Source organism: Pituophis catenifer, unplaced genomic scaffold (assembly GCF_029215685.1).
Source record: "Pituophis catenifer annectens isolate HBS135680 unplaced genomic scaffold, rPitCat1.0.hap2 SCAF_4, whole genome shotgun sequence".
Lineage (NCBI taxonomy): Eukaryota > Metazoa > Chordata > Lepidosauria > Squamata > Colubridae > Pituophis > Pituophis catenifer.
This window is the reverse complement of record NW_027256884.1, coordinates 44,510,957-44,516,176: the sequence shown is the minus strand read 5'-3', so window position 1 is coordinate 44,516,176 and position 5,220 is coordinate 44,510,957. Positions and strand designations below refer to the sequence as shown.

The 5,220-nt window shown below is 36.9% G+C and overlaps 1 pseudogene; it reads right to left on the bottom strand.

Annotated features, from left to right (window-relative positions):
• Positions 1 to 863: 863 nt before the first annotated feature.
• On the bottom strand, positions 864 to 4,589 carry LOC139316738 (GTP-binding protein Di-Ras2-like; annotated as a pseudogene).
• Between the last annotated feature and the right edge of the window lie 631 nt (positions 4,590 to 5,220).

The following is a 5,220-nucleotide window of genomic DNA, read 5'->3' as shown; positions in this document are numbered from 1 at the left end:
TAATTAAGAATTTTCTTATAAAAATCAATCCATTCAAATGTGTAGATATAAAAATAGTTTACTGAGCAAAAAGTATAGAGAGAATAAAGAAAGGCAGTTATCATACATTGAAAAATCCAAATACAAGTCAAACCTAGCTAAACAAATGTCGTATTAGGTCTTTGGAAAAGTATACATGTTCTCAATTGCAGAAAATCTAGGTTTATGCCAGTCATGGGCATTTCCTGCCAACTGAAACTAGTGACATCCTTTCTGGCACCAAATATGAAAATGGTGATATTGGCATTATCTTGAAAATCTAGTGGTACAAAAATTATTTGGGGGCAGAAGAGTCTTCTATTGTAATTTACTGGATTCCCTGCATGGATTGCTCTTGTGACTATGTAGACAGACAGAGAGGAAACTGACCACAAGAATGTCAGAATACAAGGAGCAATTAGACAAGGAGACCCAAACTCATTGGTAATCTCACATTGCAATGAACAAGGACATACATTCAATTTTGCAGCTATTAAATTGTTGGCTGAGCAGGGACAAAAATTGCTGAAGAAATGATTGAAGCTTGGTTGGCGACATAAGGGAAAAAACAACTAACTTAATAGCTGGCCAACAACACCCTAATTAACAACTAAAAGCCACACACAACCAGGCACCATATAAATACAACTCGTATAACACTGCACACATTATGGAGAGAGAGAAACTCCCTGCATGAGCCCGAAAGCTTAGAAAAATAAACCTTTGGTCCTGGTGACGATTGGATAGTGCAGCATTATCCTGGGACATGTATATTTGCCTTCATTCATGACATACTTTATCATTAATTTATAAAGGATTTATTTATTTTAGTCATACATAAGGTGTCAAATGTATCTCGCCTTATGCAGATTTAGAATTCTTGTCTTTTCCATATTAAGGAGCTCTTCAAAAAGCTCCTGCACTCTGAGGTTCATTTAAGCTGAAATCTGCATGAAAGAGCATTTCCACTTAATAGCAAGGACTTCTTCACTGGTGCCCACTTCTCTCTGGGTGTCATAACTCTTCTAGTATAATTGGGACTTTTGAATGTCTTCTTTGAGCTGACAGATCTGTTTATAGATTGATAAAAGCTTTTCTACTGGCTGTCTGCTGGTAATAGAATATACCGACATGAATGCATGGCTTTTAGAAATGGAGAGTCTCTCCATTGCAGGGAACTGGTGCCTTGCAGTAGTGTTTGTGATCTGAAGAATACAGAGGTTCTTATCACAACTGATCACCTAGCAATAAGAACCTTCAGAAGTGGGAATGTACATCTCCCAGAAAGTCCTCTTTGTGAAATGAAGTACCAAAGAACTCTTACCAATATCAGCCACTCCAAACACAACCACTCTAGTAATCAGTACTTTACTGTAGTATCCTGCTTGTACAGTTGGGATCCAGTGAAGAATCTTGAAACGGTGAACAGGCCTGGGGAGAAGAGAATTCAAAACAAAACATAACCAAGCTTAGAGAGAAAGATCTTTGTGTGGAAGCTTTTCCCCATTCAAAGAGTTTGCATGCAGGAAAGATTCCATTCCTTCTTTAGTTAATCTTGCAAAAGGAGAGTTATTTTTACATATGCAACCCCCACAAAAACCATTAAGCAACAGTCTAAAGCAATGTTTTTCTACTGAGGAGTTGAAATACTCACATCTGAAAATTACTGTCATCCTGGACTAAATCAAGGAGCAGGAAAAAATATTTCTTTATACAACAAGAAGCTTAATCTGTCAATTTTACCAACATTACTTCTTGGCCACTAGATTAAGAAAGGCGCAGAAACAGGGCATACAAATATATTTAAAGAAATTATAAATTAGATGAAACAGTTTACTAGAACAGGTACTTATCTTGGTGTCCACCAGATGTTTTGTCAGGATATTGTGCTAGAGAAAGCTAATTCTGAATACAAAATAGGTGGGAAAGGCAGATCACATTTCAGACTAAGAATATTTGGTTAGTCCTTACTACTATGATAATGCACTGTTGTTATTGTTTTGTCCTGAATGAAACAAATCTAGAATTCCTGTCAAATGTGATTGCAACAGATGTTGCTGTAATTTCTCAGAATGTCCTTGTTTTCTCCATAAAGGTAATTATAGTAGAATTATAAACTATCAGAAACTGTACAAGGTTGATTCACTGATTATTCCTTCTCCTCCATTTCCAATTTTGTTTATCTGCCTTTCAGCAATTCACTGTAAGATTAACTGCTGACAATAGCTGAATTGCAGTCACCTCTCTGTAAGACATAATGTAAACTCAGAATTTAGGTATGTTATATCTTCCTTTATATTTTTAGCTCTGCCTGAAGAAAGCGCATAACATTTTTTCAGTAGATATGTTATTTTATCTATGTATGCTTCTGGATATAATTTGCACCTACAAAACCAAAAACCTGTCTAATTGATGCATTCAAAATTCATATGGCTAAGAAAAGTCATGTACTTATTTGTTTAATTTATTGGGAAAGGTAAACTGAGCTTCCTTTTAAAATATTCTGTCAATATATTCAGGGCTACATGTAAACTGCAACCAATTTAGGATATGTAGAAACTGCTGAAGGAAGTTAATCTTTGAACTCCTAATCCCAAATAATTTTGAATCATTTACTATGACTCTCAGGGAAACTGTATCTGTTGGGAACTATAATGAAATTTCATTATACTGAAGCTGTGATCAGGAGGAGGAGGAGGAAGATGGAGGAGGAGGAGGATTTCTTAACATAGTTTTGCAATAGAGAACTTTAATAAAAATCATAAGGGGCAAAATTGTCTTGATGTTATCCTCCATTGATTCCCTATCTGGGCTTGCTAACTGAAATCATTGTAAGTACTTCCAAATGAGTCCATCCCTGCTCTTGATTGGCATTCTTGTTTTTAGCACTAGTTATTGTCCTCTCCAGTCATTTTGTCCTGGATGGTCCAGGCTCTCATGCTTTCCGCTTCCATTTTGTTTTAAGAAGAAATATATCTTATAGTTGATCCAACAAGTTTCAGGCTCCAAAAAACAAAAACAAAAAAACACCCAACAAGAAAGCCCCACTCAGGTACTTCAAAGCAGTTTATTTTATTGTTTCTCACCTATAGACAGAAATCTTGCCAAACTAAAGGAAACTACTTGCATCATTAAAAATATACCCTGAGAAGATCTAGGGAGCAGCCATGTATGCCAACATCTAAGAAAGCAAAGGAAAGGATAGAACAATCTTTAAAAGAAAAAGGCAGCTACTTTCCACTTGGAAACCACTTCTAGATTTTGTGCTTGAGATGGAAAATAATGAAAAGTTGATTCTAGATTTTGTTGTTATGAAAATAGCTACATATTAAGTATGTAGTTGACGCTTTAATGTTATTATAATTTATTGCAATAAAAAGAGTTGAAAGTCAATGCTTTTCTTTTTCTTTTCCCTTTTTATTTCCCCCTTTCCCTCCTCCCCTTTCCCATTACTTCCATTTTCATTTGTATTTTTCACTTTGATAAATTTAATGAAATTATAACAAAAAATAGAGTAAAAAGGCAGCTACTAAGAAGACATGTCCATCAAGAGGCCAACTTATGAGGCTTGCCTACCGGTACTTTCAAAGACTAAAGTGGCGAATAACTAAAAAGGTCCTATGGTGGCTCTGATCCAGAGTGAACATTAACTTCCCTCTGTGCCAATCCAGTGTAATCCTGCCTGGAATTTTTAAAGCTGGCTGTAGGAACAGCCCGAGCACCACAGCAAAGAAGCAGTTTGAACTGCCATCTGGAATTGAACAAATTCTGATGTACAGTGTTTCTGGGAGAAAATATTGTAACATAGTACATCCATGGAATTGGAACGTGCTTCACGCATCATAAAAAGCATATTTTTAAATGAGCCACAGCTGTTGCTTCTGCTGATATTACATAGCTATATAGAACTGAACGATATAACAAGGATTTTTAGATCCTCTGTAAAATTCCAGTCAAGTATTTAGCATACAAAATAAGAATCAAAATTTCTAACCCACTTCTCCCATCTTTATGATCAATACAACACAAAAATGTCAAATAGTCTACATTTCTGTGGGATATACAATAAAACAATCAAGTTGTGGCTTCTAAATGACCTAATCATTGCAAAAGTTATATAGTGGAAACTTCTGAAGAATATTTTTGAGATTTCTTTTTCTTTACTTCCGTTCTTTCTGTAAAACAACATCCTCCTATAAAATAGGATAGCATTTTTGACCAGACACTGTTCCATTTAAAACTGATCACTTTTTTCCTGGATAAAGTCTATAAGCTGATCAGTTTTAAGCAGATTTCATATGATGTTAGCAACTATTAACCAGAAGGCAAGGTTTTTTAACAAAGCCTTTTTTGGGGGTGGGGGGGAGTAAATTTGCACCTAATGATGCAATTTCATTGAGTCTGTCCTACCATGTTTTTATACTAGTATACTGAATCATTTTCTATTAGCAGTTACCACAATCTGTGCTTTGATTAACATTTTGCACATTCCTGAAGTTCACAGGAACTTATTGGCCTATTTGGTGCCCTTTTAGTTTGTCTAGTACAGTGATGGCTAACCTTTTTGCCATCGCGTGCCAAAAGCGGGGGGAGTGCGGGGGGGTCACGTGCACGTGTGCCGACACCCATAATTCTATGCGCCCCGCCCCCCCATGCATGTGCACGCAACCCCCCCATGCTCCGCCCGCTTTTGGCATGTGATGGCCAGTGGGCCCGGTAGACCCATTTTTCACTCTCTCCAGGCTCCAGAGCCTTTCTAGAAGCCTGGGGAGGGCGAAAACGGCCTTCCCCACCCCCTCCTGAGGCCCTCTGGAAGCTGGAAATGGCCTGTTTGCTGACTGGTGGGCCCAGAAATTCTGAAAATCACCCCTCCCCCCATTCCTAATGTCATGCTGTCAGCTCATGAAGCTTGGATAGGAGAGATGCAGCCATGACAACTATCTCACTTCCCTTTTTTCATTGAGATAGTCCTGCTGGTGAGATTCTAATCACATGTATTGGACATTCATTTTTTAACTTTGATATTGTTAAATGTTGAAATAATTGAGATATTAATGTGGCATATTATCATTTTTCAATGACTCAAAAAGAATTAAGCAAGAAATATGCTACAAAGGAGCTAACCTTAAATCCATATATTAGTCTTTGTTTGAAAAGAAATAATGGAAGATTGTACAAAGGCTGGATAGCAAAATTTTCCCC